Source organism: Arachis stenosperma, chromosome 3 (assembly GCF_014773155.1).
Source record: "Arachis stenosperma cultivar V10309 chromosome 3, arast.V10309.gnm1.PFL2, whole genome shotgun sequence".
Classification (NCBI taxonomy): domain Eukaryota; kingdom Viridiplantae; phylum Streptophyta; class Magnoliopsida; order Fabales; family Fabaceae; genus Arachis; species Arachis stenosperma.
In genome coordinates, this window is record NC_080379.1 from 66,179,803 (window position 1) to 66,203,340 (window position 23,538).

Here is a 23,538-nt window from a genome sequence, read left to right on the forward strand (position 1 = left end):
TAAATTACTAGAGGCTGGGATTATTTATCCTATCTCTGACAGCCCTGGGTGAGCCCTATCCAAGTTGTCCCAAGAAAGGAGGCATGACAGTGGTTCATAATGAAAAAAATGAACTGGTTCCTACAAGGACAGTTACAGGGTGGCGTATTCATTGATTACAGAAGGCTCAATACAGCCACCAGAAGGATCATTTTCCTTTACCATTCATAGACCAGATGCTAGAAAGACTAGCAGGTCATGAATACTACTGCTTCCTGGATGGATATTCAGGTTATAATCAAATTGCAGTAGATCCCCAGGATCAGGAGAAAACGGCATTCACATGCCCATCTGGAGTATTTGCATACAGAAGGATGCCATTTGGCCTGTGCAATGCACCTGCAACTTTTCAGAGGTGCATGCTCTCAATTTTCTCTGACATGGTGGAAAAATTCCTGGAAGTCTTCATGGATGACTTTTCAGTATTTGGAGACTCATTCAGCTCCTGCCTTAACCATTTAGCACTTGTTCTGAAAAGATGCCAAGAGACTAACCTGGTTTAACTGGGAAAAATGTCACTTTATGGTGACTGAAGGAATTGTCCTTGGGCACAAAATTTCGAACAAGGGATAGAGGTGGACCAAGCTAAAGTAGAGGTAATTGAAAAATTACCACCACCTGCTAATGTTAAGGCAATCAGAAGCTTTCTGGGCATGCGGGATTCTATAGGAGGTTTAAAGGACTTTTCAAAAATCGCCAAACCTCTAAGCAACCTGCTAGCTGCTGACACGCCATTTATCTTTGATAAAGAGTGTCTGCAGGCATTTGAGACCCTGAAAGCTAAATTGGTCTCAGCACCAATCATCTCTGCACCAGACTGGACATTGCCATTTGAATTAATGTGTGATGCCAGTGACCATGCCATTGGTGCAGTGTTGGGACAAAGGCATGACAAGCTTCTGCATGTCATTTATTATGCTAGCCGTGTTTTAAATGATGCACAGAAAAATTACACAACCACAGAAAAGGAGCTACTTGCAGTGGTTTACGCCATTGACAAATTCAGATCCTATTTAGTAGGATCAAAGTGATTGTGTATACAGATCATGCTGCTCTTAAATACCTACTCACAAAGCAGGATTCAAAACCCAGACTTATAAGATGGTGCTGCTTCTGCAGGAGTTTGATATAGAAATAAGAGACAGAAAAGGGACAGAAAACCAAGTAGCAGATCACCTGTCCCGAATAGACCAGTGGAAGGGGCGTCCCTCCCTCTCACTGAGATCTCTGAAACCTTTCCGGATGAGCAACTGCTGGCCGTCCAGGAGGTGCCATGGTTTGCAGACATTGCAAACTACAAGGCAGTGAGATTCATACCCAAAGAGTACAGTAAGGTGCAATCAAAGAAATTAATCACAGATGCAAAGTACTATCTTTGGGATGAACCATATCTCTTTAAGAGATGCGCAGACGGAGTAATCCGTAGATGTGTGCCTAATGAAGAAGCACAGAAGATCCTTTGGCATTGCCATGGATCACAGTATGGAGGACATTTTGGAAGTGAACGAACAGCCACAAGAGTCCTCCAAAGTGGCTTCTACTGGCCTACTCTCTACAAAGATTCCCGAGCATTTGTGCTTAATTGTGACAGTTGCCAAAGATCTGGCAATCTACCCCACAGTTACGCCATGCCTCAACAAGGGATCTTGGAGATTGAGTTGTTTGATGTATGGGGCATTGACTTCATGGGACCTTTCCCACCATCATACTCAAACACCTATATTCTGGTGGCAGTGGATTATTGGTGCACGAATTTGTGATTCGCACAACTAACCAGCAAGTGCACTGGGTCGTCCAAGTAATACCTTACGTGAGTAAGGGTCGATCCCACGGAGATTATTGGCTTGAAGCAATCAATGTTTATTTTATTTGTCTCAGTTAGGATGTCACAAAATTGTTTGGATTACTTGAACAATAGAGTTATTTGTTTATAGAGGATTGTGGAATATATTAGAATAACAAAGAATACTAGCGTTACTTGTTGTGCAGTAATGGAGAATATGTTGGAGTTTTGGAGATGCTTTGTTCTCTGAACTTCAACTCTTCCTTGAGATCCTCTTCTCACACGCAAGGTCTATCCATGGCAAGCTCTATGTAGGGTGTCACCGTTGTCAATGGCTACTTCCCATCCTCGCAGTGAAAGCTAATGCTCACGCACTCTGTCACAGTACGGCCAATCACCGGTTGGTTCCCGCTTCCTACTGGAATAGAATCCCTCTTTTGCGTCTGTCACTAACGCCCAGCAGGTTGCAAGTTTGAAGCACGTCACAGTCATTCAATCCTGGAATCCTACTCGGAATACCACAGACAAGGTTTAGACTTTCCGGATTCTCATGAATGCCGCCATCTATCTAGCTTATACCACGAAGATTCTGTTGGGGAATCTAAGAGATATTCATTCATTCTGATGTAGAACAGAGGTGGTTGTCAGGCACACGTTCATGGATTGAGGAAGGTGATGAGTGTCACGGATCATCACCTTCTTCACAATTAAGCGCGAATAAGCATCTTAGATAAGAACAAGCGTGTTTGAATTGAAAACAAAGGAATTGTATTAAATCATCGAGACGCTGCAGAGCTCCTCACCCCCAACAATGGAGTTTAGACTGCCGTCAAAAGTATGTAATTCAGATTTGTAAAATGTCATGAGGTACAAGATAAGTCTGTAAAAGTTGTTTAAATAGTAAACTAGTAACCTAGGTTTACAGAAAATGAATAAACTAAGATAATTGGTGCAGAAATCCACTTCTGGGGCCCACTTGGTGTGTGTGGGGCTGAGACTAAGCTTTCCACGTGTAAAGGCCTTTCTTGGCGTCAAACTCCAGGTTAGACGTTTTGGGCGTTCAACTCCGGATCATGACGTTTTTCTGGCGTTTAACTCCAGACAGCAGCATGAACTTGGCGTTTAACGCCAAGTTACGTCGTCTATCCTTGCGCAAAGTATGGACTATTATATATTGCTGGAAAGCCCTGGATGTCTACTTTCCAACGCCGTTGAGAGCGCGTCAATTGGACTCCTGTAGCTCCAGAAAATTCATTTCGAGTGCAGGGAGGTCAGGATCCAACAGCATCAGCAGTCCTTTTTCAGCCTAAGTCAGATTTTTGCTCAGCTCCCTCAATTTCAGCCAGAAAATACCTGAAATCACAGAAAAACACACAAACTCATAGTAAAGTCCAGAAATATGATTTTTACCTAAAAACTAATATTATTTTACTAAAAACTAACTGAAACATGCTAAAATCTACATGAAATTACCCCCAAAAAGCGTACAAAATATCCGCTCATCACAACACCAACTTAAACTGTTGCTTGTCCTCAAGCAACTAGATAAATAAAATAGGTTTTAACAGAAATAAGAAGTAATAATATTTTAGAGTTTTAAATGAAGCTTAGATTCTTATTAGATGAGCGGGGCTTGTAGCTTTTTGTTTCTGAACAGTTTTGGCATCTCCCTGTATCTTTTAAATTTCAGAATGATTGGCATCCTTAGGAACAGAATTCAGATAGTATCATTGACTCTCCTAGTGTAGTATGTTGATTCTTGAACACAGTTATTTTATGAGTCTTGGCTGTGGCCCTAAGCACTTTGTTTTCCAGTATTACCACCGGATACAAAAAATGCCACAGACACATAACTGGGTGAAACCTTTTCAGATTGTGACTCAGCTTTGCTAGAGTCCCCAATTAGTGGTGTCCAGAGCTCTTAAGCACACTCTTTTGCTTTGGATCACGACTTTAACCACTCAGTCTCAAGCTTTTCACTTGGACCTTCATGACACAAGCACATGGTTAGGGACAGCTTGATTTAGCCGCTTAGGCCTGGATTTTATTTCCTTGGGCCCTCCTATCCATAGATTCTCAAAGCCTTGGATCCTTTTTACTCTTGGCTAGTGCCCATGGCTTGTGAACATTGTGTTTTTTTTTTTTTGAACTGCTTTTTCTTGCTTCAAGAATCAATTTCATGATTTTTCAGATCATCAATGATATTTTTCGTGTTCCTCATCCTTTTAGGAGCCAATATTCATTAAATTCAAAGTACATATTATGCACTGTTCAAGCATTTATTCAGAGAACAAAAAGTATTGCCACCACATATAATTAATTATAAATTTTATTATTAAGAACTCGAAAAATATAGATTACTTCTTTATTCTAAAATAAAATCTACTACTTTATTCATGCCTGATGATGATGAGAAAAATAAACTATAGCTTAATTGGAAATAAAATCAAAATAGACATACTAATTACTACTAAATATCTCCTAAGGTGAATTTTAATAAAATAAAATAAAAACGCTATTACTAAATTAAAGCAGGAAAATTGGAACTCAGCAACCTGTTGTTTTGAGTAGTAGATGTTCTTTTAATCCATGGAGCACTTTTCAGGGATTAATTTTTGGCGCTTCAGCTCCCTTAGATCACGCCCTTGCTCCTCCTGTTCCTTGAGCAGTTTGCAAATCATGCTACTTTGATTATTTTGCTCTTCCTTTATTTGATCCATAGCTTCTTACAATCTGGAAATAGAAGCCTCAAGATGTTCCCAATATTCGAATTGAGGCAGTTCTGGGAGGGCTTCTTGTGCTCTCCTCTTGGTTGAATCATCTTGTTGCTGTTGTCTGACCATTGATATTCCAGTAATGGGCTTTTCAATTAGGATATATTCAGTTATTCCCATCTTCACTCCAGCATCTTTGCAAAGCATAGAAATTAGGCTTGGATAAGCCAATTTGGCGTCCGTAGAATTCTTGTTTGCAATTTTGTATAGCTCACATGAGATCAGCTGATGGACTTCCACTTCTTTTCCTAGCATGATGCAGTGAATCATGACAACTCTTTTGATGGTAACTTCAGAACGGTTGCTGGTGGGTAATATGGAACGACTAATAAAATCCAGCCAGCCTCTAGCTACTGGTTTTAGATCTTCTCTTTTGAGTTGAACTGGGTTGCCAGTTGTACTGGTAGTCCACTTGGCTCCAGGGACGCATGTATCTTCCAAGATCTTGTCCAATCCTTTATTGATCCTCATCATTCTCCTATTAAAGGAGTCTGGGTCATCCTTCAGTTGAGGAATCTTGAATATCTCCCTGATCTTGTCAGCATTGGTATGAATGATCTTTCCTCTGACTACGGTCTTATGGTCAAAGAGAGCCGCTCCAATGATTCTTTGCCTTTCTGTCTGCCATAGATTAGCATAGAATTCCTGAACCATGTTCCTTCCCACTTCGTTTCAGGATTGGCCAGAATTTCCCAATTCCTGTTTCGAATCTGCTCTTGGATCTCCGGATATTCATCTTCTTTCAGATCAAATCTGACTTCCAGGATCACTGATCTGTGACTCATTATCTTGTAGTAATGGTCTGAATGTTCTTTAGTTAAGAACTTCCCTTGATTCCAGAGGGGCTTTGGATTGCTCTTTTCCTTGCCCTTTTGGGTGGTTTGCTTCCCTCTAGGGGCCATGATCAAGAGACACAATAGTTTTGTGATCACGGGTAAAACACACCAAACTTAGAGCTTTGCTTGTCCTCAAGCAAAAGAGAAGAAAGAAGAGGCAATGAAGGAGAGCAGGTGTTGGATGGTGTTGAGGAGGAAGTCGCCGAACACAAGATATAGGGAGGGGGGGTGGGTAAATTTCGAAAAATAAGAAAGAGATAAGATAGAAGATATGATTTTAAAAGATATGATTAGAAAAAGATATAATTTTAAAAAAAGAGAAAGATATGAAAAAAATTTTTAAAAGATAGAATTGAAATTTTTAATTTTGAAAAAGATTTTAAAAGATAGTAGATGTGTTGGAAACAAATTTGAAAAGATGATGGATTGAATTGGAAAGCCATTTGGCTTTATGGATTAAGATATATTTAATAATTTCGAAAAAGTGATTTTAGAAATTAGGATAAAACTTTTGGAATTGAAAGTGATAATTTAAAATATGTTTATGCAAGAAATCATGAATTGAAACATAAAAATTTTGAAAAATTATAAAAAAAAACGAAAATGTACCTCCTCCCATCATCCTGGCGTTGAACGCCCATGTGGTGCATGTTTTGGGCGTTCAACGCCCACATGGTGCTTCTCTTGGGCGTTCAACGCCCAATTGGAGCTTCTTTCTGGCGTTGAACGCCAGGAAGTCCTTCTTCACTGGGCGTTTTTCTGAACGCCCAGGATGCTAGCAGACTGGCGTTAAACGCCCAGAAGGTGCATCTTTCTGGCGTTTAACGCCCAGATGGCTACCCTTACTGGCGTTAAACGCCCAGTGGGAGCTTCTTTTGGGCGTTTAACGCCCAAAGTATTTCTCACTGGTTTTTTTATGCCAGTGAGCTTCCAAATTTCCCTGTAACTTTGTGACTTCAACTATTTGATATTTCACCTTTGAAGATACTTGATATATACCTGAAAAAAAATAAATTTAATTAATGAATACGAATAAAATTAAATTTTGTGATTGGCTGGGTTGCCTCCCAGCAAGCGCTTCTTTAATGTCATTAGCTGGACTATCACTGATTCTTCAATTAAGTCTCAGTCTTGAGCATTCTTGCTCAAAATTGCCTTCAAGATAATGTTTGACTCTTTGTCCATTAACAATGAATTTTTTATTAGAGTCATTATCCTGAAGCTCTATGTATCCATATGGTGATACGTTTGTAATGACATATGGACCTCTCCACCGGGATTTTAATTTCCCAGGGAATAATTTGAGCCTTGAATTAAATAACAGAACTTTCTGTCCTGGCTCAAAGACTCTGGATGACAATTTCTTATCATACCATCTTTTTGCTTTCTCTTTCTAAATTTTTGCATTTTCGAAAGCATTGAGTCTAAATTCCTCTAGCTCATTTAACTGGAGTAATCGTCTTTCTCCGGCTAACTTGGCATCAAGGTTCAGGAATCTGGTTGCCCAGTAGACCTTGTGTTCCAGTTCCACTGGCAAGTGACACGCCTTTCCATACACAAGCTGGTATGGAGAGGTCCCTATAGGGGTCTTAAATGCTGTTCTGTATGCCCACAGAGCATCATCCAAGCTTCTTGCCCAATCCTTTCTACGGTTAATTACAGTCCGTTCCAGGATTCTTTTGAGTTCTCTATTTGAGACTTCAGCTTGCCCATTAGTTTTGTGGATGATATGGAGTAGCTACCCTGTGGTTGACTCCATAACGTACCAGAGCAGCATAAAGTTATTTATTACAGAAATGAGTGCCCCCATCACTGATTAACACTCTAGGGATACCAAATCTGCTGAAGATATGTTTCTGGAGGAACTTTAACACTGTTTTAGTGTCATTAGTGGGTGTTGCAATAGCTTCCACCCACTTGGATACATAATCCACTGCCACCAGAATATAGGTGTTTGAGTATGATGGTGGGAAAGGTCCCATGAAGTCAATGCCCCATACATCAAACAACTCAATCTCCAAGATCCCTTGTTGAGGCATGGCGTAACTGTGGGGTAGATTGCCAGATCTTTGGCAACTGTCACAATTAAGCACAAATGCTCGGGAATCTTTGTAGAGAGTAGGCCAGTAGAAGCCACTTTGGAGGACTCTTGTGGCTGTTCGTTCACTTCCAAAATGTCCTCCATACTGTGATCCATGGCAATGCCAAAGGATCTTCTGTGCTTCTTCTTTAGGCACACATCTACGGATTACTCTGTTTGCGCATCTCTTAAAGAGATATGGTTCATCCCAAAGATAGTACTTTGCATCTGTGATTAATTTCTTTGATTGCACCTTACTGTACTCTTTGGGTATGAATCTCACTGCCTTGTAGTTTGCAATGTCTGCAAACCATGGCACCTCCTGGACGGCCAGCAGTTGCTCATCCGGAAAGGTTTCAGAGATCTCAGTGAGAGGGAGGGACGCCCCTTCCACTGGTTCTATTCGGGACAGGTGATCTGCTACTTGGTTTTCTGTCCCTTTTCTGTCTCTTATTTCTATATCAAACTCCTGCAGAAGCAGCACCCATCTTATAAGTCTGGGTTTTGAATCCTGCTTTGTGAGTAGATATTTAAGAGCAGCATGATCTGTATACACAATCACTTTTGATCCTACTAAATAGGATCTGAATTTGTCAATGGCGTAAACCACTGCAAGTAGCTCCTTTTCTGTGGTTGTGTAATTTTTCTGTGCATCATTTAAAACACGGCTAGCATAATAAATGACATGCAGAAGCTTGTCATGCCTTTGTCCCAATACTGCACCAATGGCATGGTCACTGGCATCACACATTAATTCAAATGGCAATGTCTAGTCTGGTGCAGAGATGATTGGTGCTGAGACCAATTTAGCTTTCAGGGTCTCAAATGCCTGCAGACACTCTTTATCAAAGATAAATGGCGTGTCAGCAGCTAGCAGGTTGCTTAGAGGTTTGGCGATTTTTGAAAAGTCCTTTATAAACCTCCTATAGAATCCCGCATGCCCCAGAAAGCTTCTGATTGCCTTAACATTAGCAGGTGGTGGTAATTTTTCAATTACCTCTACTTTAGCTTGGTCCACCTCTATCCCCTTGTTCGAAATTTTGTGCCCAAGGACAATTCCTTCAGTCACCATAAAGTGACATTTTTCCCAGTTTAAAACCAGGTTAGTCTCTTGGCATCTTTTTAGAACAAGTGCTAAATGGTTAAGGCAGGAGCTGAATGAGTCTCCAAATACTGAAAAGTCATCCATGAAGACTTCCAGGAATTTTTCTACCATGTCAGAGAAAATTGAGAGCATGCACCTCTGAAAAGTTGCAGGTGCATTGCACAGGCCAAATGGCATCCTTCTGTATGCAAATACTCCAGATGCGCATGTGAATGCCGTTTTCTCCTGATCCTGGGGATCTACTGCAATTTGATTATAACCTGAATATCCATCCAGGAAGCAGTAGTATTCATGACCTGCTAGTCTTTCTAGCATCTGGTCTATGAATGGTAAAGGAAAATGATCCTTTCTGGTGGCTGTATTGAGCCTTCTGTAATCAATGCACATACGCCACCCTGTAACTGTCCTTGTAGGAACCAGTTCATTTTTTTCATTATGAACCACTGTCATGCCTCCTTTCTTTGGGACAACTTGGATAGGGCTCACCCAGGGGCTGTCAGAGATAGGATAAATAATCCCAGCCTCTAGTAATTTAGTGACCTCTTTCTGCACCACTTCTTTCATAGCTGGATTCAGCCGCCTTTGTGGTTGAACCACTGGTTTGGCGTCATCCTCCAACAAGATCTTGTGCATGCATCTGGCTGGGCTAATGCCCTTAAGATCACTGATGGACCACCCAAGAGCTGTCTTGTGTGTCGTTAACACTTGAATTAGTGCTTCCTCTTCCTGTGGCTCTAAAGTAGAGCTTATAATTACAGGAAAGGTATCACCTTCTCCTAGAAATGCATATTTCAAGGATGGTGGTAATGGTTTGAGTTCGGGTTTTGGAGGTTTCTCCTCTTCTTGAGGGATTTTCAGAGGTTCTATTATCTTTTCTGACTCCTCCAAATCAGGCTGAACATCTTTAAAGATGACCTCTAGCTCTGATTCCAAACTCTCAGCCATATTGACCTCTCTTACCAGAGAATCAATAATATCAACACTCATGCAGTCATTTTGGGTGTCTGGATGTTGCATTGCTTTGACAACATTCAACTTGAATTCCTCCTCATTGACTCTCAAGGTTACTTCCCCTTTTTGGACATCAATGAGGGTTCGGCCAGTTGCTAGGAAAGGTCTTCCTAGAATGAGAGTTGCACTCTTGTGCTCCTCCATTTCCAGCACCACAAAGTCAGTAGGAAAGGCGAATGGCCCAACCTTGACAATCATGTCTTCAATCACGCCTGATGGGTACTTAATGGAGCCATCAGCAAGTTGAAGACATATCCTGGTTGGTTTAATTTCTTCAGTTAAACCAAGCTTTCTGATAGTAGATGCAGGTATTAGGTTGATACTTGCCCCAAGATCGCATAAAGCTTGCTTGGTACAATTACCCTCTAATGTGCATGGTATCATAAAGCTCCCAGGATCTTTAAGCTTCTCAGGTAAGCTTTTCAGAATGACTGCACTGCATTCTTCAGTGAGGTAGACTTTTTCAGTTTCCCTCCAATCCTTCTTATGACTTAAGATTTCTTTCATGAACTTAGCATAAGAGGGTATTTGCTCAAGTGCTTCTGCAAACGGAATCTTTATTTCAAGAGTCCTAAGATAGTCTGCAAAGCGAGCAAATTGCTTATCCTGTTCCTCTTGGCGGAGTTTTTGAGGATAAGGCATTTTGGCTTTGTATTCCTCAACCTTAGTTGCTGCAGGTTTATTACCTACAGAAGTGGGTTGGGAAGCCTTTTTAGAAGGATTGTTATCAGCACTTGTATGTGACTGATCACCCACTGGCGTTTGAATACCAGGGGTGGAAGCTGGGGTGGTGTTAAACGCCACTTCCTTGCTTGTTACTGGCGTTTGAACGCCAGAACCATGTTCCTTTTGGGCGTTCAGCGCCAGATCCATGCTTGTTTCTGGCGTTGAACGCCAGGAATGAGCATGGTCTGGGCGTTCAGCGCCAGCTCTGTTCCTCTCTGGGCTCTGATTGTCCTCAGAGGGATTTTGAGTATCCTCTTGTTCATTTCTTGGTTTCCTGCTGCTTTGAAGTGAGGTATTTAATATTTTCCCACTTCTTAATTGAACTGCTTGGCATTCTTCTGCTATTTGTTTTGACAGTTGTTTTTCTGTCTGCTTTAATTGTACTTCCATGTTCCTGTTAGCCATTCTTGTTTCCTGTAATATTTCCTTGAATTCGGCTAGTTGCTGAGTTAGAAAATCTAATTGCTGATTGAATTCATTAGCCTGATCCACTGGACTGAGTTCTGCAGTTACTGTTTTAGCTTTTTCTTTCATAGAGGATTCACTGCTTAAGTACAGATGCTGATTTCTGGCAACTGTATCAATAAGCTCTTGAGCTTCTTCAATTGTTTTTCTCATATGTATAGATCCACCAGCTGAGTGGTCTAGAGAAATCTGAGCTTTTTCTGTAAGCCCATAGTAGAAGATGTCTAATTGCACCCATTCTGAAAACATTTCAGAGGGGCATTTTCTTAGCATCTCTCTGTATCTCTCCCAGGCATCATAAAGGGATTCATTATCTCCTTGTTTGAAGCCTTGAATGTTTAGCCTTAGCTGTGTCATCCGTTTGGGAGGGAAATAGTGATTCAGGAATTTTTCTGACAGCTGTTTCCATGTTTTTATGCTGTTCTTAGGCTGGTTATTTAACCACCTCTTAGCTTGATCTTTTACAGCAAATGGAAACAGTAATAGTCTGTAGACATCCTGATCTACTTCCTTATCATGTACTGTATCAGCAATTTGCAGAAATTGTGCCAGAAACTCTGTAGGTTCTTCATGTGGAAGACCAGAATATTGGCAGTTTTGCTGCACCATGATAATAAGCTGTGGATTCAGCTCAAAGCTACTAACTCCAATGGAGGGTATACAGATACTACTCCCATATGAAGCAGTAGTGGGGTTAGCATATGACCCCAGGGTCCTCTTGGACTGTTCATTCCCACTTGCTTCCATATTGAATACAAGTTGAGAATTTATAGTTATGGAATAAATAAAAGTGGAATATATAAAAATATTTTTTTGAAAATATTTTGTGAAAATATATATATATATATATATATATATATATATATATTTTTTTTTGTAAAATAAAAACGAAATAAATAAAAAAAAGTGGAAATATTTTTGAAATTGAAAATTGAATTTTTAATATAAAATTTTCGAAAAATTTAGTTCAAAGTTAGTTAGAAAATAAAATTTTTGAATTTTGAATTTTATGATGAAAGAGAAAAACACACAAAAGACACAAGACTTAAAATTTTTAGATCTAGTGCTCCTTATTTTCGAAAATTTTTGGAGGGAAAACACCAAGGAACACCAAACTTAAAAATTTTAAGATCAAGACACAAGAAAAACTCAAGAACACCTTGAAGATTCACAAGAACACCAAGAACAAAAGAAAGAACACCAAACTTAAAATTTTTAGAAAATCATAATAAATTTTCGAAAATTATAAAAAGATTAACAATAAAACACCAAACTTAGAGTTTGGCACAGGATTAAACCAAGAAAAATTATTTTTGAAAAAGATTTTCAAAAGTACTGGTGCTCCCTTATCAAGAATATGACCCTTCTATTCTAGCCAAATGGGCAGCAAATATAACAATTGTTTTGAAAAAGCACAAGAAACACAAGAGAAGACTCAGAACAAGAAAAATTAAAGATCAAACAAGAAAAATAGACAAGAACAACTTGAAGATTAAGGAAAAACAAAGGACACTCACACGAAAAATTCAGAGAAAAATATAAAAGATGCAATTGACACTAAACTTAGAACAAGACACTAGACTCACGAAAAACCAACAGTTAATAAGGAAAAAGTAATATTTTCGAAAAATATTTTTGAAAAGGGAATAAAAGACTCAAATTTAATGACTCTGTAACATCAATACTATATTCCTAATCTAAAAAATAAAATAAGCCTTCAATTGTTCAAACTCAATAATCCCCGGCAACGGCGCCAAAAACTTGGTGCACGAATTTGTGATTCGCACAACTAACCAGCAAGTGCACTGGGTCGTCCAAGTAATACCTTACGTGAGTAAGGGTCGATCCCACGGAGATTATTGGCTTGAAGCAATCAATGTTTATTTTATTTGTCTCAGTTAGGATGTCACAAAATTGTTTGGATTACTTGAACAATAGAGTTATTTGTTTATAGAGGATTGTGGAATATATTAGAATAACAAAGAATACTAGCGTTACTTGTTGTGCAGTAATGGAGAATATGTTGGAGTTTTGGAGATGCTTTGTTCTCTGAACTTCAACTCTTCCTTGAGATCCTCTTCTCACACGCAAGGTCTATCCATGGCAAGCTCTATGTAGGGTGTCACCGTTGTCAATGGCTACTTCCCATCCTCGCAGTGAAAGCTAATGCTCACGCACTCTGTCACAGTACGGCCAATCACCGGTTGGTTCCCGCTTCCTACTGGAATAGAATCCCTCTTTTGCGTCTGTCACTAACGCCCAGCAGGTTGCAAGTTTGAAGCACGTCACAGTCATTCAATCCTGGAATCCTACTCGGAATACCACAGACAAGGTTTAGACTTTCCGGATTCTCATGAATGCCGCCATCTATCTAGCTTATACCACGAAGATTCTGTTGGGGAATCTAAGAGATATTCATTCATTCTGATGTAGAACGGAGGTGGTTGTACGGCACACGTTCATGGATTGAGGAAGGTGATGAGTGTCACGGATCATCACCTTCTTCACAATTAAGCGCGAATAAACATCTTAGATAAGAACAAGCGTGTTTGAATGGAAAACAAAGGAATTGTATTAAATCATCGAGACGCTGCAGAGCTCCTCACCCCCAACAATGGAGTTTAGAGACTCATGCCGTCAAAAGTATGTAATTCAGATTTGTAAAATGTCATGAGGTACAAGATAAGTCTGTAAAAGTTGTTTAAATAGTAAACTAGTAACCTAGGTTTACAGAAAATGAATAAACTAAGATAATTGGTGCAGAAATCCACTTCTGGGGCCCACTTGGTGTGTGCTGGGGCTGAGACTAAAGCTTTCCACGTGTAAAGGCCTTTCTTGGCGTCAAACTCCAGGTTATGACGTGTTTTGGGCGTTCAACTCCGGATCATGACGTTTTTCTGGCGTTTAACTCCAGACAGCAGCATGAACTTGGCGTTTAACGCCAAGTTACGTCGTTTATCCTTGCGCAAAGTATGGACTATTATATAATGCTGGAAAGCCCTGGATGTCTACTTTCCAACGCCGTTGAGAGCGCGTCAATTGGACTCCTGTAGCTCCAGAAAATCCATTTCGAGTGCAGGGAGGTCAGGATCCAACAGCATCAGCAGTCCTTTTTCAGCCTAAGTCAGATTTTTGTTCAGCTCCCTCAATTTCAGCCAAAAAATACCTGAAATCACAGAAAAACACACAAACTCATAGTAAAGTCCAGAAATATGATTTTTACCTAAAAACTAATATTATTTTACTAAAAACTAACTGAAACATGCTAAAATCTACATGAAATTACCCCCAAAAAGCGTACAAAATATCCGCTCATCAATTATGTATCCAAGTGGGTGGAAGCTATTGCAACAGCCACTAATGACACTAAAATAGTGTTAAAGTTCCTCCAGAAACATATCTTCAGCAGATTTGGTATCCTTAGAGTGTTAATCAGTGATGGGGGCACTCATTTCTGTAATAAACAACTTTATGCTGCTCTGGTACGTTATGGAGTCAACCACAGGGTAGCTACTCCATATCATCCACAAACTAATGGGCAAGCTGAAGTCTCAAATAGAGAACTCAAAAGAATCCTGGAACGGACTGTAATTAACCGTAGAAAGGATTGGGCAAGAAGCTTGGATGATGCTCTGTGGGCATACAGAACAGCATTTAAGACCCCTATAGGGACCTCTCCATACCAGCTTGTGTATGGAAAGGCGTGTCACTTGCCAGTGGAACTGGAACACAAGGTCTACTGGGCAACCAGATTCCTGAACCTTGATGCCAAGTTAGCCGGAGAAAGACGATTACTCCAGTTAAATGAGCTAGAGGAATTTAGACTCAATGCTTTCGAAAATGCAAAAATTTAGAAAGAGAAAGCAAAAAGATGGTATGATAAGAAATTGTCATCCAGAGTCTTTGAGCCAGGACAGAAAGTTCTGTTATTTAATTCAAGGCTCAAATTATTCCCTGGGAAATTAAAATCCCGGTGGAGAGGTCCATATGTCATTACAAACGTATCACCATATGGATACATAGAGCTTCAGGATAATGACTCTAATAAAAAATTCATTGTTAATGGACAAAGAGTCAAACATTATCTTGAAGGCAATTTTGAGCAAGAATGCTCAAGACTGAGACTTAATTGAAGAATCAGTGATAGTCCAGCTAATGACATTAAAGAAGCGCTTGCTGGGAGGCAACCCAGCCAATCACAAAATTTAATTTTATTCGTATTCATTAATTAAATTTATTTTGTTTCAGGTATATATCAAGTATCTTCAAAGGTGAAATATCAAATAGTTGAAGTCATAAAGTTACAGGGAAATTTGGAAGCTCAATGGCATAAAAAAGCCAGTGAGAAATACTTTGGGCGTTAAACGCCCAAAAGAAGCTCCCACTGGGCGTTTAACGCCAGTAAGGGTAGCCATCTGGGCGTTAAACGCCAGAAAGATGCACCTTCTGGGCGTTTAACGCCAGTCTGCTAGAATCCTGGGCGTTCAGAAAAACGCCCAGTGAAGAAGGACTTCCTGGCGTTCAACGCCAGAAAGAAGCTCCAATTGGGCGTTGAACGCCCAGGAGAAGCACCATGTGGGCGTTGAACGCCCAAAACATGCACCACATGGGCGTTCAACGCCAGGATGATGGGAGGAGGTACATTTTCATTTTTTTTTATAATTTTTCAAAATTTTTATGTTTCAATTCATGATTTCTTGCATAAACATATTTTAAATTATCACTTTCAATTCCAAAAGTTTTATCCTAATTTCTAAAATCACTTTTTCGAAATTATTAAATATATCTTAATCCATAAAGCCAAATGGCTTTCCAATTCAATCCATCATCTTTTCAAATTTGTTTCCAACACATCTACTATCTTTTAAAATCTTTTTCAAAATTAAAAATTTCAATTCTATCTTTTAAAAATTTTTTCATATCTTTCTCTTTTTTTAAAATTATATCTTTTTCTAATCATATCTTTTAAAATCATATCTTCTATCTTATCTCTTTCTTATTTTTCGAAATTTACCCACCCCCCCTCCCTATATCTTGTGTTCGGCGACTTCCTCCTCAACACCATCCAACACCTGCTCTCCTTCATTGCCTCTTCTTTCTTCTCTTTTGCTTGAGGACAAGCAAAGCTCTAAGTTTGGTGTGTTTTACCCGTGATCACAAAAACTATTGTGTCTCTTGATCATGGCCCCTAGAGGGAAGCAAACCACCCAAAAGGGCAAGGAAAAGAGCAATCCAAAGCCCCTCTGGAATCAAGAGAAGTTCTTAACTAAAGAACATTCAGACCATTACTACAAGATAATGAGTCACAGATCAGTGATCCTGGAAGTCAGATTTGATCTGAAAGAAGATGAATATCCGGAGATCCAAGAGCAGATTCGAAACAGGAATTGGGAAATTCTGGCCAATCCTGAAACGAAAGTGGGAAGGAACATGGTTCAGGAATTCTATGCTAATCTATGGCAGACAGAAAGGCAAAGAATCATTGGAGCGGCTCTCTTTGACCATAAGACCGTAGTCAGAGGAAAGATCATTCATACCAATGCTGACAAGATCAGGGAGATATTCAAGATTCCTCAACTGAAGGATGACCCAGACTCCTTTAATAGGAGAATGATGAGGATCAATAAAGGATTGGACAAGATCTTGGAAGATACATGCGTCCCTGGAGCCAAGTGGACTACCAGTACAACTGGCAACCCAGTTCAACTCAAAAGAGAAGATCTAAAACCAGTAGCTAGAGGCTGGCTGGATTTTATTAGTCGTTCCATATTACCCACCAGCAACCGTTCTGAAGTTACCATCAAAAGAGCTGTCATGATTCACTGCATCATGCTAGGAAAAGAAGTGGAAGTCCATCAGCTGATCTCATGTGAGCTATACAAAATTGCAAACAAGAATTCTACGGACGCCAAATTGGCTTATCCAAGCCTAATTTCTATGCTTTGCAAAGATGCTGGAGTGAAGATGGGAATAACTGAATATATCCTAATTGAAAAGCCCATTACTGGAATATCAATGGTCAGACAACAGCAACAAGATGATTCAACCAAGAGGAGAGCACAAGAAGCCCTCCCAGAACTGCCTCAATTCGAATATTGGGAACATCTTGAGGCTTCTATTTCCAGATTGCAAGAAGCTATGGATCAAATAAAGGAAGAGCAAAATAATCAAAGTAGCATGATTTGCAAACTGCTCAAGGAACAGGAGGAGCAAGGGCGTGATCTAAGGGAGCTGAAGCGTCAAAAATTAATCCCTGAAAAGTGCTCCATGGATTAAAAGAACATCTACTACTCAAAACAACAGGTTGCTGAGTTCCAATTTTCCTGCTTTAATTTAGTAATAGCGTTTTTATTTTATTTTATTAAAATTCACCTTAGGAGATATTTAGTAGTAATTAGTATGTCTATTTTGATTTTATTTCCAATTAAGCTATAGTTTATTTTTCTCATCATCATCAGGCATGAATAAAGTAGTAGATTTTATTTTAGAATAAAGAAGTAATCTATATTTTTCGAGTTCTTAATAATAAAATTTATAATTAATTATATGTGGTGGCAATACTTTTTGTTCTCTGAATGAATGCTTGAACAGTGCATAATATGTACTTTGAATTTAATGAATATTGGCTCCTGAAAGGATGAGGAACACGAAAAATATCATTGATGATCTGAAAAATCATGAAATTGATTCTTGAAGCAAGAAAAAGCAGTTCAAAAAAAAAAAAAAAAACACAATGTTCACAAGCCATGGGCACTAGCCAAGAGTAAAAAGGATCCAAGGCTTTGAGCATCTATGGATAGGAGGGCCCAAGGAAATAAAATCCAGGCCTAAGCGGCTAAATCAAGCTGTCCCTAACCATGTGCTTGTGTCATGAAGGTCCAAGTGAAAAGCTTGAGACTGAGTGGTTAAAGTCGTGATCCAAAGCAAAAGAGTGTGCTTAAGAGCTCTGGACACCACTAATTGGGGACTCTAGCAAAGCTGAGTCACAATCTGAAAAGGTTCACCCAGTTATGTGTCTGTGGCATTTTTTGTATCCGGTGGTAATACTGGAAAACAAAGTGCTTAGGGCCACAGCCAAGACTCATAAAATAACTGTGTTCAAGAATCAACATACTACACTAGGAGAGTCAATGATACTATCTGAATTCTGAGTTCCTAAGGATGCCAATCATTCTGAAATTTAAAAGATACAGGGAGATGCCAAAACTGTTCAGAAACAAAAAGCTACAAGCCCCGCTCATCTAATAAGAATCTAAGCTTCATTTAAAACTCTAAAATATTATTACTTCTTTATTTCTGTTAAAACCTATTTTATTTATCTAGTTGCTTGAGGACAAGCAACAGTTTAAGTTTGGTGTTGTGATGAGCGGATATTTTGTACGCTTTTTGGGGGTAATTTCATGTAGATTTTAGCATGTTTCAGTTAGTTTTTAGTAAATAATATTAGTTTTTAGGTAAAAATCATATTTCTGGACTTTACTATGAGTTTGTGTGTTTTTCTGTGATTTCAGGTATTTTCTGGCTGAAATTGAGGGAGCTGAGCAAAAATCTGACTTAGGCTGAAAAAGGACTGCTGATGCTGTTGGATCCTGACCTCCCTGCACTCGAAATGGATTTTCTGGAGCTACAGGAGTCCAATTGACGCGCTCTCAACGGCGTTGGAAAGTAGACATCCAGGGCTTTCCAGCAATATATAATAGTTCATACTTTGCGCAAGGATAGACGACGTAACTTGGCGTTAAACGCCAAGTTCATGCTGCTGTCTGGAGTTAAACGCCAGAAAAACGTCATGATCCGGAGTTGAACGCCCAAAACACGTCATAACCTGGAGTTTGACGCCAAGAAAGGCCTTTACACGTGGAAAGCTTTAGTCTCAGCCCCAGCACACACCAAGTGGGCCCCAGAAGTGGATTTCTGCACCAATTATCTTAGTTTATTCATTTTCTGTAAACCTAGGTTACTAGTTTACTATTTAAACAACTTTTACAGACTTATCTTGTACCTCATGACATTTTACAAATCTGAATTACATACTTTTGACGGCATGAGTCTCTAAACTCCATTGTTGGGGGTGAGGAGCTCTGCAGCGTCTCGATGATTTAATACAATTCCTTTGTTTTCCATTCAAACACGCTTGTTCTTATCTAAGATGTTTATTCGCGCTTAATTGTGAAGAAGGTGATGATCCGTGACACTCATCACCTTCCTCAATCCATGAACGTGTGCCTGACAACCACCTCCGTTCTACATCAGAATGAATGAATATCTCTTAGATTCCCCAACAGAATCTTCGTGGTATAAGCTAGATAGATGGCGGCATTCATGAGAATCCGGAAAGTCTAAACCTTGTCTGTGGTATTCCGAGTAGGATTCCAGGATTGAATGACTGTGACGTGCTTCAAACTTGCAACCTGCTGGGCGTTAGTGACAGACGCAAAAGAGGGATTCTATTCCAGTAGGAAGCGGGAACCAACCGGTGATTGGCCGTACTGTGACAGAGTGCATGAGCATTAGCTTTCACTGCGAGGATGGGAAGTAGCCATTGACAACGGTGACACCCTACATAGAGCTTGCCATGGATAGACCTTGCGTGTGAGAAGAGGATCTCAAGGAAGAGTTGAAGTTCAGAGAACAAAGCATCTCCAAAACTCCAACATATTCTCCATTACTGCACAACAAGTAACGCTAGTATTCTTTGTTATTCTAATATATTCGACAATCCTCTATAAACAAATAACTCTATTGTTCAAGTAATCCAAACAATTTTGTGACATCCTAACTGAGACAAATAAAATAAACATTGATTGCTTCAAGCCAATAATCTCCGTGGGATCGACCCTTACTCACGTAAGGTATTACTTGGACGACCCAGTGCACTTGCTGGTTAGTTGTGCGAATCACAAATTCGTGCACCACATACCACCACTTAATTCTACTTGATTTGTCACTAAATGAGCCACGTTACCTTTGTTCACACTTTTCTTTTATTTTTTTGAAACAGAACAAGCATGGAAAGCATTTGTTTAAGTAGGTGAAGTTATATCCAAACAATCTAGGCAATTCACTTTATTTAAAGCAGTAAATCAACAAACATACTAAAAACTTCACATTCCAGAAAGATTCAACAATTACAGTTTAAACCAGAACAAGCATGCTTTTGTTTGCCTTTTAAAGGATAGTCAAGGAACAACACAACCTTGTGAAATTTCTTGTTTTCTCCTTGTTGCCAGGAAACAATTTGATTTCTCCTTCTTCTCCCAGTTGTTGCTTCATGTTCTTTCTAAGATCCTTGTTTCCTTTCCTGCAATTAGTGATGAAGTTGCTTGCTTCTCAAGCACTTGAGTGGTTAGCTCAATGATGTATGGGCAAGTGTCTGAGTCTTAAGTTGGTGTGTGAACACCAAACTTAGTCTCCTACTTACTCCCCTGTTCTTTGAATTCTTGAATTCTCTTTGGAGTGAAGTTGCTGCTAAGGATTTTAAGCATTTCTATGATTGCTTAGAATGGTTATTCCTTTCATATAATTCAAAGGTTGTTGTGTTCAGTTGATCTTTATGGTGGAACACCAAACTTAGAGTTACACATTCCCCTTTGAATTATTGATCCACGAATTCATTGTTTGGTGTGAAACACCAAACTTAATTCTTTGCAATGCACAGAAACTACTTAACCTTTTTATTGAAACAAATAAAAGAAACAGTAAAGGGGTATTACCTCAGGTTGGGTTGCCTCCCAACAAGCGCTTCTTTAACGTCACTAGCTTGACGGTTGTCCCTTGTTAGGGTGGATTGTAGTGCTTGATGTCCTCTCCTCTCATTATGAAAACGTCCCCATTTGATTCCTTTATGATTTCCACATGTTCCATAGAAAGAACTTTCCTGATTGTGAACACTTGAGGGAGCTGAGAAGGAATGGTTTTGAGGCCAGGTGGGATTGGCAGATAATGACTTGATATCACTTTATCTCCCGGAGAGAAACCTTCAGTGGGAATTTTCTTGTTTCTCCACCCTCTTGGCAATTTCTTTACAATTCTTCCCTCTCTCTTGAGGATTTCTTCATTGACCCTTATGCTAGGAGGATCCTTCTGATCTGTTTCTATTGATTCTTGTGGCTTTGACTCTTGCAATTCTTGTTTGCCTTTAAAGGACTGTTTTAGATTTTCAGTTGCTGGATTGCTTTCCTCCAAACACAGATGGCTACTATCATCCTTAGGCTTTTCAGGTTCTGGTTCAGGCTCAGATGCAGGTTTAAAAACATGGAAAATGAGCTGTTCATCATGTACTCTCAAAATTAACTCTCCTTGTTCTATATCTATGAGTGCTCTAGCAGTGGCTAGAAATGGCCTTCCCAGAATGATAGGGTGTAGGTAGCTTTCCTCCATGTCCAAAATGACGAAGTCTGTGGGGAAGAAATAGTTTCCCACTTTCACCAGCACATTTTCAACTACCCCTTCAGCTTGCTTTTGAGTTTTGTCAGCCAGTTGTATGATTACATCAGTGGATCTCACCTCATTCAGTTGTAGCCTCTTCATAAGAGTCAGAGGCATCACATTTATGCTAGCTCCTAGGTCACAGAATCCTCTCTCATTTTTTGTTTCCCCTATGATGCAGGGGATATGAGAACTTCCTGGGTCTGTTTTCTTAGAGACCATGTCTTTCTTGATGAGTGCACTGCATTCCTTGTTCATTATTACAGTTTGTCCTCCCTTCAAAACTCTTTTCTTGCTCAGCAATTCCTTCAAGTACTTGATATGTGTAGGCATCTGCTGGAGGATATCAAGAAAGGGAATATTGATGTGGAGAGACTTAAATGTCTCTAGGAACCTTGAATATGTTTTCCCTTTTTCACCTCCTCCTAACCTCTGAGGGAATGGTGCTTTTGGTTGGTATGTTTCCAGCATGCCTTCCTTTTGCATTTCCTTGGCTTGCTCAGCTTCACTTTCTTGCTTAGCTTCTTCCTCTGAGATTTCCTTCAATGTGGTGATGGCCTTGCATTCTTCCCATCTCACTCCCTTTTGTTCCCCTTTAGGATTCTTTTCCGTGTCACTAGGGAACACTGCAGTTGATTTGGGGGCCTGTTGAGATAGTTCTCCTACTCGAGCCTCCATCCACTTGAGTTTTTCGCCATGGTTCCTTAAGGTCGATCTCACATCGTCCCTAAAGCTTTTCAACTCACTTATGTCCTGACCCATGCTTACTAACCTTCCTTCTATCCTGTTTAATTGATCCTGAAATTGTTGGTTCGGATCGGATTGGGCTGGTTGGTTGTTTTGGCCATGATATGGTGGTTGGGAGTAAGTGTTTTGTGTGGCTTGGTATGATCTTTGGTTGGAGTTTTGGTATGTGGAATTGTTGTGTTGGTTGTGGTTGTAAGGTTTGTGGTTTTGTGGTTGGCTTTGCTGGTTTCCCCACCCAAAGTTTGGGTGGTTTTTCCATCTTGGGTTGTAAGTGTTGGAATGTGGATCATATGATTGCCTTTGTTGGTTTCCCACATAGTTGGCCTCTTCCCAATCATCTCCTTCAGTATTTGCTATCTCTTGATCTTGTGTGTGTATTGCAGCCACTTGCCTTGTGTCTAACTTCCTGGTAAGCTCTGCTAGTTGCTTGGCAAACACCTTGTTTTGGGCTAGAATTGTATCAATATGGTTCAGCTCCATGACTCCTTTAGTGTTGTGCCTCTCCGAAGCATAGTAATACTCATTCTCAGCCACTGTCTCAATCACTTCAATGGCTTCTTCCACAGTCTTTTTCCTGTTCAATGATCCTCCTGATGAATGGTCTACAGCCTTTCTTGATTCATAGGAAAGCCCATCATAGAAAATATGCAATTGCACCCATTCAGGGAACATGTTTGGTGGGCATTTCCTTGTCAACTCTTTGAACCTCTCCCATGCCTCGTAGAGCGTCTCACCATCTTGTTGTCTAAAAGTCTGAACCTCAGATCGAAGCCTATTGACCTTTTGTGGGGGGTAGAAACGTGCCAGAAACTTGCTCTCCACCTCATCCCAGGTTGTTAGGCTGTCCCTTGGGAATGATTCCAGCCACTTAGCTGCTTTGTCCCTAAGTGAAAATGGGAACAAGAGCAGTTTATAGGCATCATCCTGGACTCCATTGGACTTCACAGTGTCGCAAATTCTCAGGAATTTGGTGAGATGTTGGTTTGGATCTTCATTAGCTCTCCCACCAAATGAACAATGGTTCTCCACCAGTGATATTAACTGTGGTTTGAGTTCAAAATTGTTGGCCTGAATGGGTGGTTTCTGAATGCTACTACCACAATTCCCAGAGGTTGGGTTTATGTATGAACCAAGAACCCTCCTCTCAGGAATGGCATTGTTTCCATCATCCCTCTCATGGTTGTGAAATTCTCTATCCATGTTGAGATCTAGAGCTTCCTCAAAATTATCCTCAGACTCTCCTTCAGATTCTTCTTCTCTCAATGCTCTCTTCCCTCTTGCTTCCCTTCTAAGTCTATGAAGGGTCCTCTCTGGTTCGGTATATGGAGGAGTTGATGTCTCTCCTCTCCTACCTGTCATACAAGAACACACCACAAGTAACAAACAGGTGGAATACTCTTGGTTAATGGAAGAGTATTGGTTAGAGCAGTGAGGAATTAATTCAAATAGTTAGTGGGTTAGTGAGTTAGTTGCTTGAAATGAAAGGCATAAGAAAGAAAAGCAAATAACAGAGTGCAGAAATTAAAATCAACAAGTAACTTGAA

At 39.9% G+C, this 23,538-nt stretch overlaps 1 non-coding gene across 1 annotated transcript; it reads left to right on the forward strand.

The window, feature by feature from the left end:
• The first annotated feature begins 22,664 nt into the window (after positions 1-22,664).
• On the forward strand, positions 22,665-22,768 carry LOC130971512 (small nucleolar RNA R71). Its single transcript, XR_009082727.1, has one exon. It is a non-coding gene; the product is annotated as a small nucleolar RNA R71 (small nucleolar RNA).
• Positions 22,769-23,538: the final 770 nt, after the last annotated feature.